The 13,587-nt window shown below is 40.6% G+C and overlaps 1 long non-coding RNA gene across 1 annotated transcript; it reads left to right on the top strand.

The window, feature by feature from the left end:
• Nucleotides 1–3,750: 3,750 nt before the first annotated feature.
• On the top strand, nucleotides 3,751–10,924 carry LOC124045213. Its single transcript, XR_006840804.1, has 4 exons — nucleotides 3,751–3,908; nucleotides 8,535–8,647; nucleotides 10,322–10,435; nucleotides 10,533–10,924. It is a non-coding gene; the product is annotated as an uncharacterized LOC124045213 (long non-coding RNA).
• Nucleotides 10,925–13,587: the final 2,663 nt, after the last annotated feature.

The raw sequence follows: 13,587 nt of genomic DNA, 5'->3' as shown, positions 1-13,587 counted from the left end.
CTATAGCTCCTCTCACCAGCCTCCACTGGCTTCAAGATCATGTGGGAAAAGTGCCTACTCAGTGTTGCACAATATGACTCAGCGATTGGGCCAAGGTGATTATGGTTAGAACTCATTTCTTTACCAGTTATTGTCATTTCCAATTTCTAAAAAAAAATCTAAATGGTTTCTGATGGTGCTACTGCCACCTTGTTACAGGCAACATCCTCACGGAGCTAAAGGGTAGAGCTGGCGCTTTCAAGGAGCGGGACTATAACTCGGAAGCCTATAAGAAATCCCCCCTCTGACAAACCATCAAACAGGCAAGCGTCAATACAGGACTAAGATTGAATCGTACTACATCGGCTCCGACGCTCGTCGGATGTGGCAGGGCTTGCAAACAATTACAGACTACAAAGGGAAGAACAGCCACGAGCTGCCCAGTGACACAAACTTACCAGATGAGCTAAATTACTTCTATGCAAGTAACACTGAAACATGCATGAGTGCACCAGCCGTTCCGGACGACTGATCACGCTCTCCGTAGCCGATATGAGTAAGACCTTTAAACAGGTCAACAGTCACAAGGCCAGAGAGATTACCAGGACGTGTACTCTGAGCATGCGCTGACCAACTGGCAAGTGTCTTCACTGACATTTTCAACCTCTCCCTGACTGAGTCTGTAATACCAACATGTTTTAAGCAGACCACCATAGTCCCTGTGTCCAAGAGATGATTGTTGACTAAAGGAAAAGGAGGACAAAGCACGCCCCCATTCTCATCGTCGGGGCTGTTAGTGGAACAGGTTGAGAGCTTCAAGTTCCTTGGTGTCCACATCACCAATAAACTATCATAGTCCAAACACACTAAGACAATTGTGAAGATGGGACGACAAAGCCTATTCCCCCTCAGGAGACTGAAAAGATTTGGCATGGGTCCTCAGATCCTCAAAAGGTTCTACAGCTGCACCATCGAAAGCACTGGTTGCATCACTGCCTGGTATGGCAACTGCTCTGCCTCCGACCGCAAGGCACTACAGAGGGTAGTGTGTACATCCCAGTACATCACAGGGCTAAGTTTCCTGCCATCCAGGACCTCTATACCAGGAGGTCAGAGGAAGGCCCTAAAAATGGTCAAAGACTTCAGCCACCCTATTCATAGACTGTTCTCTCTGCTACCGAATGGCAAGCAGTACTGGAGCACCAAGTCGAGGTCCAAGAGGCTTCTTAACAGCTTTTACCCCCAAGCTACAAGACTCCTGAACAGCTAAACAAATGGCTACCCAGACCCCTCTTTTATGCTGCTGCTACTCTGTTTATAATCTATGCATTGTCACTTTAACTCTACCTACATGTACATATTACCTCAATTACCTTAACTAACCAGTGGCCCCCGCACATTGACTCTCTACCGGTACCCCTGGATAAAGCCTCGCTTGTTATTTTACTGCTGCTTTTAAATTATTTGTTTATTTGATTTTCTATTTAAAATGTTTTCTTAACACTTCTTTTTATTTATTTTTCTTAACTTCTTAAAGCATTGTTGTTAAGGGCCTGTAAGTAAGCATTTCACTGTAAGGTCTACCTACACCTGTTGTATTCAGAGCACGTGTCACGTAAAATTTGATTTGATGTGTAAACTGTTGCTAACTACAGTATTATGGTATAGGACAGTGTTGCAAACGTGCAGCAGGTGCATATCTGTGGTCATGTTCTCTTCCCACAGCTGCTGTGCTAACCTTTAAGTGTAAGACAAGCCAGAGTTAGACATGTCAGATATGAGAAAACTCTGGTTATGGTGCAAATTCACGAAGTATGATTGACAACCAGGTACGTTTCACAATTAACAATACTTTATTTGGGAAAGGTAGGAAGTGTCTCTTAAAAACAAGGGTGTACTGGGACAAATTCCCCTCTCTCATTTTACATGAAACATGGTCCTTTTTTTAACCAGCTCATGTTTAATAAAAACAGTTAAAAGCACCACTGGAGATACAACTCACCCGTATAACTGTGCCTCTGTTGCCTAACTGGTGTGCAGTCTGTCTCTGTCTGCCTGTCACTGTCTTTCTGTCTGTGATTCTCCTTGTGCTCCTCTGGTGTCACTCTGTCTGTCACTGTCACTCCTAAGTGTTAATTGCTATTACATACATGTATAGAGCCAACATATTAACTGGCATTACATCTGTGTGTCTCTCTACTCCTATATCTGCTAAAACTAGTATCCTTTCCCACTGCACTGGTACCAGAAGAACAGGGGACCACACTGCATGTGCTGGGCCCAGCAACTTCCTACTTATGAATGAATGAACACATTTATTAGATATAGAATAAATATTACTGAATAAATGCCTATTAGATGACCATTGGCTTATATAATACCTTATAACAGCCAAACTACATATTTCTAATTAGTGCATTTCAAGTGTTCCCCCCCTGCCCACTTTAGATAAGTGTTTAAGTATTAGGCTACATATGATTCAATACAATAAAACAGAGCGAGAGAAGGAGAGGGAGAGACTGTAGCCAATTGCTACATTAAGGAATTGGCAGTCTCTCTCCCCCTCTCTCTGTTTTCTTCTATTGAATTAAATGTACAACCTTCTGTGTTTGTCAAAGAACTATGCCGGGACTAGTTCATGTAGATGCAGACAGATTTCCAGCGTTGTTCTTCATTTGACAGTGTGATAGGCGGGACTTTCCAGCCTCCAGAGTCACTTCTTTACGACAGCTAATAGCCTCACTTGCTGGGTTGAAGAGACTGAGACTCAGAAGCGAATACACATGGATAAAACAATTAAAATAAGAACAATTCTTATTTACAATGACGGCCAGCCCCAGCCAAACCTTAACCCGGACGACGCTAGACCAATTGTGCGCCAACCTATGGGACTCTCAATCACAGCCTGTTGTGATACAGCCCAGGATCTGCAGTGATGCCTCTAGCACTGATGCAGTGCCTTAGATCGTTGCGCCACTCGGGAGCCCTGAGTGACAAGAGTGTGTAAACTGTCATCAAGGCAAAGGGTGGCTACTTTGAAGAATCTCAAATATAAATACATTTTGATTTGTTTAACACTTTTTTACTACATGATTCCATAAGTTTTATTCAATAGTTTTGATGTATTCACTATTATTCTACAATGTAGAAAATAGTAAAAATAAAGAAAAACCATTGAATGAGTAGGTGTTCAAACTTTTGACTGGTACTGTATATATTTAATTCAATTTCATTTTAATTTTTACTTCATCTTTACAATCATTTTTATGATATTTTGATTGAAACTTCAGTTTTTGTTGGAAAGAGAATGGTTAATACTGAAGAGAAAAAAATATCCAATCAGGATTTTCTTTGGTGGTCTCTGGGTAGAAAAATCGAGCTAACTCAGTCAAAAGTGGGACAGAAGGCCCAGATAGCCTAGTTTAGATAGCCATGCTCAGTTCGTACTTTCTCAGGGACTTTGATGAGAAGACCTTTTCAGTTGATATACTTTTGAGAGATCTATCTGAACACATTTGTTCATCGGGGAGGAGGATGTTAACTTTAATGGGTTACAGAGTTAATGTTTACAGTTAATTCATTGAGCTGTAGCTTAAGATATTTTATTTTAAAGTTATTTACATATGTAAGAGTAATTGTATTAGAATTAATGTGATGGAGATTGAGAGAACTATGTACATATTTCGGTTGTATTGGTTACTATTGGATTACGCTATTGACTGCAAGTACCAGAATGCCTTGCGAAAAGAAGGAATAAAAAACGAGAACACGCCAGTTATGTACAAGTGACAAGATTATCCTGGCTTTCGCTAGCTACTTTCTTTTACTGTTTTGTAGAATCTAAAGTGGTAAAATGTAATGTGAACAAGTATTATTACTAAAAAGAAGCTTTCATCTCACAACCGAAGTCCCGAGTCATTACTTTGAAGGTAGTTTATTCTATAGTTATCAATTTCAAGGTGGATGTTGTTGCTAATTACGAGGTAAAGACAGTTTCAAGTTGGATATTCGACGGATATTCGCGCTTTCAATCCACTTGAGCCAAAGACACCAAATAATGGTCATGCTGTTGGAAGAATTGCGCACCAATTTGCACGGGTCTTATTTTCACGATTTGGACATTCATTCACTTTCCAACGCTAATAAACATGGAAATGTGAGCAGCATTTTCTATTCTTAGTTGAATTAGTTAGGGAGCGTAAACAAAGTACAAACCTTTTTTTACATTAGAATTTCAGTAGCTCCTTGGTCATGTGATCTACTTGATTCAAATAAGGTTCAGAATGTCCACTGACTACCCTTCTATATTGTACACCCTTTAGGTTGTCAATTTTCATCTTACAAGATTTTACATTAATTTTCCAAAATGTAAAATTTCAAAAAAGCTCCTTGGTCATGTGACTTAATGACTTCAAATAAGGTTCAGAATGTCCACTGACTACCCTCCTATATTGCACACCCTATAGTTTGTCCAATTTCATCTCACATGGTTTTACATTTTAAAAAATCTATGTATAATTTCAATAGCTCCTTGGTCATGTGACCTAAGGACTTCTAACAAGGTTCAGAATGTCCAATCTGTGGGCCTACACATTGCACATCCATTAGTTTGTCCATTTTAATCTCACATGGTTTTACATTAATATTTCAAAATGTAGAATTTCAATAGCTCCTTGGTCATGTGACCTACTGACCTCAAACAAGGTTCAGAATGTCCACTGACTATACCTTCATATCGCACATTCTGATGTTTGTCTTCTTTCATCTCATGCTATTAGACTTAAATCTGCAAGCTTTTTTGAAGTTAACAAATGTTCCACACTTGCAATAACTATCTTTCACATGGACACTGTAAAGATCTGCAAATGGCTGTATGTGGTATGGATCAATGACAAGAGAGGTGCTCGAACAGAGGTGCTTAAAGGAAGGCGCACAGGTAGGCCTCATGAAAAACAATGTTTCATATGCGCTTTTTAATCACAGTAATAGGCAGTGATTTGTCAGTCACAGTGAGCTTGATAATGTGAAAGAATATTTTTCATAGCATCACTTTCATATATTGTACATTAAGACAAATCCTTCTACGTTGAGTATTAGAACACAGTTTACATAACCTGATAACGATTTGATATTTCAGTGCATTCAAAACAAGCCACCTGCAGACAACTTACAAAATGCAATAATGCATTTGAAGGTTAATTTGTCTGATGAAAATAGTTATTTGATGCATGGCCTACTATTTCTAACTGGAAAAATAAATTCCTGTCTTTTCTGAGTAAAATCCTTTTTCCAAAATTGATTTAGGCACATTTTTGTGAAGAGGTATGAGGGTTGTGATATGGGTCTTTTAATAGTAAAATCATTTAAGGGATCAATACATTCCTATATTGCTTCCCCAGTATCTGCATAAACCATCAGGCCAAGTGTTTTTGGTTGACCCTGCTGGACAGAAAGAGAAGTAGGAATCGGAACAAGCTGCATTCAAATTCAGGTCTTAGTTATTCCATTGTACTGGATCTAATACATATTAGCATTTTACATACATTCATAAGTGTAATAAGTTTGTATGACATACTGTGAAAAACTCTCTTGGCTGCTGGCTCTGTCACTTTCAGACATGCGCAGAGCAGACTGAAAGGGGAAGGGTAGCTCTTGACTTGAACCACAGGTGTTCTCTGTATAGAGAGAGTAATCCAAAAGGCACCGACACACCCCTTGACTTTCAATTGGCACCGTTGACCTGTATGTATTCTCTCCTGATTGGCTCTGTGGTACACAGTCTGGCAGTCTGACAAAAGTGCCAGAGGTATGAGGAGAGACATCCTCCTTTGTATTTATGTGAAAAAATATTTCCTAACTCTTTGGATCCTATTCTTGGACAGTTAGAAGACCCAATGCATCAATGCAAAAAAATAATTATTACTAATTACTGTCCATGAGTAACCTTAACCTTGTGGGTGTTTGGGCCAATAAAGTCCAAACTCAATTCTACCAGTGACAAGTCTCTCATGCCCCTATGAATGGGGACACAGGGCAATAGTTTTTAATCTAAACCAGCCCTTTTTTACTGGAGTACTCTAACCCCTAATTGGGGCTCTTTTCTTGACACACAGTAGCAGTTCACCAAATAAGAAGTCAAAAAGATTTTAAAAAGTAGATTGTTGTAAGGGTGTATTACGTCCTGTGCTGGTCACATTGTCATATCCATTCTGGATTCTGAGTGGTAAAATCATAGCTGTAAAATGCCTCTGTGTGTGTATACATTTTCCCCCAAGACAGAACTGCCAAACGTATTGGAGTTGCAATCTACTGCAGAGTCCTGTCATGCTATCCAGGTCTGTGCCCAAACAGTTCGAGCTTCTACTTTTAAAAATCCACCTTTACAGAAATAAGTCTCTCACTGTTGCTGCTTGTTACAGACCCCCGTCAGCTCCCAGCTGCGCCCTGGACACCATATGTGAATTAATGGCCCCCCATTTATCTTCAGAGTTTGTACTGTTAGGTGACCTAAACTGGGATATGCTTAACACCCCGGCCATCTTACAATCTAAGATAGATGCCCTCAATCTCACCCAAACGACCACCCCTCATCATTGTCAAATGGTCCCTAAAACACTTCAGCGAGCAGGCCTTTCTAACCGACCTGGCCCGGGTATCCTGGAAAGATATTGACCTCATTCTGTCAGTAGAGGATGCCTGGTTATTCTTTAAAATTGCTTTCCTTAAATAAGCATGCCCCATTCAAAACAATGTAGAACAAGGAACAGATATAGCCCTTAGTTCACTCCAGACCTGACTGCCCTTGACCAGCACAAAAACATTCTGTGGCGTACTGCATTAGCATCGAATAGCCCCCGCTATTCGATGCTAGGGATGTTAGGAACTTATCGTCAGACTCAACAGCCTTTGTTTCTCAAATGACTGCCTCGCCTGGTTCATCAACTACTTCTCAGATAGAGTTCAGTATGTCAAATCGGAGGGCCTGTTGTCCGGACCTCTGGCAGACTCTATGGGGGTGCCACAGGGTTCAATTCTCGGGTTGACTCTTTTCTCTGTATACATAAATGATGTTGCTCTTGCGGCTGGTGATTCTCTGATCCACTTCTACGCAGACGACACCGTTCTGTATACTTCTGGCCCTACTTTGGACACTGTGTTAACTAACCATACAATTATCCTTCTGTGGCCTCCAACTGCTCTAAAAATGCAAGTAAAACTAAATGCATGCTCTTCAACTGATTGCTGCCCGCACCTGCCTGACCGCCTAGCATCACTACTCTGGACGGTTCTGACTTAGAATATGTGGACAACTACAAATACCTAGGTGTCTGGTTAGACTGTAAACTCTCCTTCCAGACTCATATTAAAGCATCTCCAATCCAAAATCAAATCTAGAATCGTTGCCAAACATACCCTCGTAAAACTGATTATCCTACCGATCCTTGACTTTGGCGATGTCATTTACAAAATAGCATCCAACACTCTAATCAGCAAATTGGATGCAGTCTATCACAGTGCCATCTGTTTCGTCACCAAAGCCCTATATACCACCCACCACTGCAACATGTATGCTCTCGTTGGCTGGCCCTCGCTTCATATTTGTCGCCAAACCCACTGGCTCCAGGTCATCTATAAGTCTTTGCTAAGTAAAGCCCCGCCTTATCTCAGCTAACTGGTCACCATAGCAGCACCCACCCGTAGCACTCGCTCCTGCAGGTATATTTCACTGGTCACCCCCAAAACCAAATCCTCATTTGGCCGTGTTTCCTTACAGTTCTCTGCTGCCAATGACTGGAACGAATTGCAAAAATCACTTGCCTTACCTCCCTAATCTTACTTCATTTGCAAACACTGTATAAATACTTTTCTATTGTGTTATTGACTGTACGTTTGTTTATTCCATGTGTAACTCTGTTTTGTTGTTTGTGTCACACTGCTTTGCTTTATTTTGGCCGGGTCGCAGTTGTAAATGAGAACTTGTTCTCAACTTGCTTACCTGGTTGAATAAAGGTGAAATAAAAATATATAAAATATACTGTATGTGGGAATGTCTTATGTCCGTCCTACATGTAGTGATGGTACATGGAATATTCCTCAACTGCTTATATCATAAATTGCTATTGCAAATAGAAGTATTATGTTCAACAACTGACATTTTCAGATATTATTTTGACAAACACACTTTGGTGCTTACAATTCATTCTCTATTGTCATAGACTTGATGGGCACTGTCATCTGTGATCTTTGTGATGACTTTCTTTAGGCACGTACTGATGAAACTGTCACTTAATTATTTTTTCTTAAAGTCCACAAATGCTCTACATTTATTCACTCTGTGATAGGGTTGGATCCTATATGCTACTTTTATTATTGTCCTGTAAATGGTTCAGTGCCTATAATTTAGGCTGTGTGTGTAGAATGGGGCATGAAGGAAATGACCTCTGCTACTAAATTACTACTAGATTATAGTGATAAGGAAAACAGCATACACATTTGGCTTGTGTATTCATTTGCCTATAACTAATCAGAATTCCGTTATTTTTACATAAAAAAAGAGAGAACTTGAGATCCTGCCATGGAAAAGATGACGGACATGACGTGGAAAGGAGGGGAAATAACTCACACCATGCAGCAGGACACCTTCAGCTGCGGGGTCTTTGTAATGCAGGTTTGATAGTTATATTTTCAATAATGATTGGTTAGCTGTTATGTGACAAGTACAGTGCCTTGCGAAAGTATTCGGCCCCCTTGAACTTTGCGAACTTTTGCCACATTTCAGGCTTCAAACATAAAGATATGTATTTTTTTGTGAAGAATCAACAACAAGTGGGACACAATCATGAAGTGGAATGACATTTATTGGATATTTCAAACTTTTTTAACAAATCAAAAACTGAAAAATTGGGCATGCAAAATGATTATGCCCCCTTAAGTTAATACTTTGTAGTGCCACCTTTTGCTGCGATTACAGCTGTAAGTCGCTTGGGGTATGTCTCTATCAGTTTTGCACATCGAGAGACTGACATTTTTTCCCATTCCTCCTTGCAAAACAGCTCGAGCTCAGTGAGGTTGGATGGAGAGCATTTGTGAATTGGATTCAGGTCTGGACTTTGACTTGGCCATTATAACACCTGGATATGTTTATTTTTTAACCATTCCATTGTAGATTTTGCTTTATGTTTTGGATCATTGTCTTGTTGGAAAACAAATCTCCGTCCCAGTCTCAGGTCTTTTGCAGACTCCATCAGGTTTTCTTCCAGAATGGTCCTGTATTTGGCTCCATCCATCTTCCCATCAATTTTAACCATCTTCCCTGTCCCTGCTGAAGAAAAGCAGGGCCAAACCATGATGCTGCCACCACCATGTTTGACAGTGGGGATGAGGTGTTCAGGGTGATGAGCTGTGTTGCTTTTACGCCAAACATAACGTTTTGCATTGTTGCCAAAAAGTTCAATTTTGGTTTCATCTGACCAGAGCACCTTCTTCCACATGTTTGGTGTGTCTCCCAGGTGGCTTGTGGCAAACTTTAAACGACACTGTTTATGGATATCTTTAAGAAATGGCTTTCTTCTTGCCACTCTTCCATAAAGGCCAGATTTGTGCAATATACGACTGATTGTTGTCCTATGGACAGAGTCTCCCACCTCAGCTGTAGATCTCTGCAGTTCATCCAGAGTGATCATGGGCCTCTTGGCTGCATCTCTGATCAGTCTTCTCCTTGTATGAGCTGAAAGTTTAGAGGGACGGCCAGGTCTTGGTAGATTTGCAGTGGTCTGATACTCCTTCCATTTCAATAATATCGCTTGCACAGTGCTCCTTGGGATGTTTAAAGCTTGGGAAATCTTTTTGTATCCAAATCCGGCTTTAAACTTCTTCACAACAGTATCTCGGACCTGCCTGGTGTGTTCCTTGTTCTTCATGATGCTCTCTGCGCTTTTAACAGACCTCTGAGACTATCACAGTGCAGGTGCATTTATACGGAGACTTGATTACACACAGGTGGATTGTATTTATCATCATTAGTCATTTAGGTCAACATTGGATCATTCAGAGATCCTCACTGAACTTCTGGAGAGAGTTTGCTGCACTGAAAGTAAAGGGGCTGAATAATTTTGCACGCCCAATTTTTTAGTTTTTGATTTGTTAAAAAAGTTTGAAATATCCAATAAATGTCGTTCCACTTCATGATTGTGTCCCACTTGTTGTTGATTCTTCACAAAAAATACAGTTTTATATCTTTATGTTTGAAGCCTGAAATGTGGCAAAAGGTCGTAAAGTTCAAGGGGGCCGAATACTTTCGCAAGGCACTGTACATCAAAAAATATTTTATTGTTTGGTGTAGATGGCCAAGGAAGTTGCACAGAACTTCCCCAGCATCCCAAATTGATATGGAACCTTCAAAAACACATGGAGCAAGTGCGAAAAGAAATGGCTGAGGATATACTAAAGATGTCTGGTATGTAATGACATTTAATTCAAAGTAAATGTAAATTCTTTATTTTTATGTAGTTGTGTCGGACAGCCATATGTTCAGTTCATGCCTATGATTTCAGAGTTCAACAAAGCCAACAACTGCTTCATGTGTGCCACCGATGAAGAACCTGGATGTGGCCCAAAGACTGCCTGGGTTAGTAACATGTTTATCATCTTTTGACAACAGTGACGGCATGTAAGGCAATTTATGATATAACACAATGGGTGGCTAATTCGTCATACTACATTGATATTTGATATTATTTATAACGTGTTACATTTTGTTTTAGATTGAATGTTTTGCATGCCAAAGGTGGTTCCATGTGCTGTAACTAGGAATGAAGACAAAATAATTAAACAGAGCAAACAACACAAACTGGAAGTGCTGTCTTTGTTGTTGAAAATGTATGCTATACCCCATCCACACTGAAGAGGCTCTGACATGTACATCAACCAGGGATAAAGAGAAAGTTAACACTGTGAAATGTTTCATACTTATTTTAAGTTGTATGTTGACAAGTTGGAAAAGATTAAAGGTCTACAATTTCTGTTTAATTTGTCAATGTTCTATTTTTATTCATTGATTTACTGGCCACCATTACCGTGGTTACATGTTCAGTATATGTATTGACCAGCAAACCCACTGCAGCCTACCTCACTAGCTCACTCTCCACCCCTGCTTTGGACAATTAATAGCATGACTCTCGTACTTTGCCCTTTTCCTTTATGGTTGATGTTAACGAAGTAAGGAGATATTATCTGTCTTTCTCCTATGGGAAAACTGGGAAAATAAGTACTTAGAACTACCAATTATTATAGATAAATATTAAAGAAAAGGGTTAACACAACACTGGACTGAATCCCCTAATTGTCAAACTAATATTAATGTACAACAACATATAAGAGATATAACTAGAGGTTATGCCGTATGGGTGTATATCCACTGCACGCTTCTTAGGTGTGTAATTGACATGACCAAGGAGCAATTGAAATTTAAACTGTAAAATGTACGTTAAACTGCGTGATTTTACAGTACACAAACAAAAGTGTAATATAGAAGGGTACATTCTGCACCATGTTTGAAGTCAGTCGGTCACATGACCAAGGAGCTTTTGAAATTTTACATTTTGAAAATTAATGTAAAATCTTGTGAGATGAAAATGGACTAACTAAAGGGTGTGCAATATAGAAGGGTAGTCGGTGGATATTCTGAACCTTGTTTGAAGTCTTTAGGTCACATGACCAAGGATCTATTGAAATTTTACATTTTGAAAATTAATGTAAAATCTTGTGAGATGAAAATGGACTAACTAAAGGGTGTGCAATATAGAAGGGTAATCAGTGGACATTCTGTACCTTGTTTGAAGTCACTTGGTCACATGACCAATGAGTAATTGAAATTCAAAAAATGTAAATAATTCATTTAAAATAGTGCAAGATGTAAATCGACAAAAAAAAGGTGTGTGCAATGTGTGTATGCCATCGGGTTAGCTAGAACCCGTTTTGAAAGTTTTAGGAGTAATGGTTAAAGAGCTATTGAAATGTTTAAAAAAAAGATTTGTCACTATGTTGACGGTCCCTAACTGCTGTTGGTGGACGTAAGGAAAACTACAGGAGAATATCTGTCGAATATCCAACCTGAAACTGTCTTTACCTCGGTTTTGCTAATTTGTTTGCGTCACCGTTATGGTCGCTGGTCTTTCAGCAACCACCAGCCTGCCACCTTTGATGTGGCATGGTTGTTGTTGCTATTGGTGATAGTGTGACAGTGTTGTTAGGGTACCATAGGTTGTGTAAACAGTGTTTTTGATTTGTTAGTCACATTATTTTATGTGTCACATGTTGTGTCCATGCCGGTTCTGTCTTTGTGAATGCGACAGCCCGGAGCGCAGCTAGGCCTGTTTGATTCATTCATAATGTCATCAAAAAGCATTTCTAAAACTAGAAAGGTCCGACTATAGAAAATATAATGTCTGGCGTATTAAGGGATTTTTGAGTTTAATACAGAAGGCATGGGGTCCCAACGATCTGCCGACTTTCCATGTGATCTCCTGCGGAAACAATGAAAAAGTCCTCCAGGAGGACCCCATCATGATGCTGCACCCAGTGATCCACCTGTCTTGGGACATTTGACTCCCAAGGACACATTGAATGGGCAACCGTGCATGTCTACCAACCATTAGAAAGTGTGGAGTGTACCCAGTCCTGCTGTGGACTGTATTGTTGTAGGCTTGAAGGATAGCTGGTAGCTGTTCTTCCCAATGTGCCTGCACTTCTTCGCTCAGTGTGTTTAACAGAGTCAACAGTGTCTGGTTCATCCTCACAAGTATCCACATACAATTCACACAGCTGTTTGACCACTGTGGACTCAAGTTGTCCCTCGGTTGCTGTGAACACGCTTGGGGTAACCAAAGGTTTACCATAGCTCTCAAGTTGTGTTGTGGTCCGTCTGGTCCTTTGTGGGCCCAGCCCATGTGTACCTCATCAACCATCATCAGTAAGTGGGAACATGCGTCGGCTGGGCGACCCAGGGAGAGGTAAATCAAATGTTATTTGTCGCATGCGCCGAATACAACAGGTGTTGTATGACCATGAAATGCTTACTTACAAGCACGTAAACCCAAGAAATAGTATTAAGGGCCTCCCGGGTGGCGCAGTGGTCTAGAGTACTGCATCGCAGTGCTACCTGTGCCACCAGAGACTCTGGGTTCCCGCCCAGGCTCTGTCGCAGCCGAACGGGAGGTCCATGGGGCGACGTACAATTGGCCTAGCGTCGTCCGGTTTAGGGAGGGTTTGGCCGGTAGGGCTGGGTTTCCCTTTGTAGTCCGTAATATTTTTCAAGCCCTGCCACATCCGACGAGCGTCAGAGCCAGTGTAGTAGGATTCAATCTTAGTCCTGTATTGATGGCGGGATTTCTTATAAGCGGAACCGTTCTCGGCTGGGTGGGGTGGTGCCTGTGGGGATGTGGTAGAGCACTGAATCTATATGGCCAAAGTCGTCTTCGTAGAGTACAAATTAGTGGTGCGTGGGTTGAAATATTGTGTGGATGAAGGACGGGTGTGTGGTGGGTTGAAAGAGAAAACAATGCATTTAAATCCATAAATGTATCATTCTTGTGAAATTCATTCTATAGG

Source organism: Oncorhynchus gorbuscha, linkage group LG10, assembly GCF_021184085.1.
Source record: "Oncorhynchus gorbuscha isolate QuinsamMale2020 ecotype Even-year linkage group LG10, OgorEven_v1.0, whole genome shotgun sequence".
Taxonomy (NCBI): domain Eukaryota; kingdom Metazoa; phylum Chordata; class Actinopteri; order Salmoniformes; family Salmonidae; genus Oncorhynchus; species Oncorhynchus gorbuscha.
Note: the sequence above shows the minus strand (reverse complement) of the source record. Positions and strands in the feature narration are given on the sequence as shown.